A 575-nucleotide genomic window follows, 5' to 3' on the forward strand; every position below is an offset into this window, starting at 1 on the left:
AAAAAATATTTCGTTTTACATCCTCCATGTGCAAAATTTCTTAAGGCTTAGCAAATTACGACAAGCAGCAACCGAGTACAAAGGGTGGAACTACAAGAGATAATTGTTCATTTTACTTCTTTATTTAGTGTTCTATGTTTTAAGAAAAATAAGTTTAAGAAGTTATTTGTAAATAGTAATAATCTATATATATACATATATAATGCAAAATAATTGAAATGTGACTGCATTTTACAAAATACTAGTCTACTAAAACACAGCCAAGACAAGTTACTTTGTACATACCAAAGGTCAGTTTTATGTTATTGCATACAGTAACATGAATGCGCATGCACTGCATTATTGTAACTTCTGTATTGTTAGCCAGGCACTGCTGAAAGGCCAATAGTGAAAAAATAACTATATATAAAGTATAATGTTATGAGATTTAAGCTATTTAGTCTAGACATTTATGTTCATTTTAGAATGAAAGAGGCATAATTTATATTTATTTCCTTTTTTTTTATGGTGGTTACAAGATCGGTCAAATTTACCAAACCTGTACGAAGATTCATTACTGAAAATAACAGATAAAA

General features: G+C 28.5%; 1 protein-coding gene across 1 annotated transcript in view; it reads right to left on the reverse strand.

The window, feature by feature from the left end:
* The window catches only part of LOC106465691 (pre-mRNA-splicing factor SYF2-like), a 27,622-nt gene that overhangs the window by 17,550 nt on the left and 9,497 nt on the right, over positions 1–575 (reverse strand). The window lies entirely within an intron of this gene.

Source organism: Limulus polyphemus, unplaced genomic scaffold (genome assembly GCF_000517525.1).
Source record: "Limulus polyphemus unplaced genomic scaffold, Limulus_polyphemus-2.1.2 Scaffold2021, whole genome shotgun sequence".
NCBI lineage: Eukaryota > Metazoa > Arthropoda > Merostomata > Xiphosura > Limulidae > Limulus > Limulus polyphemus.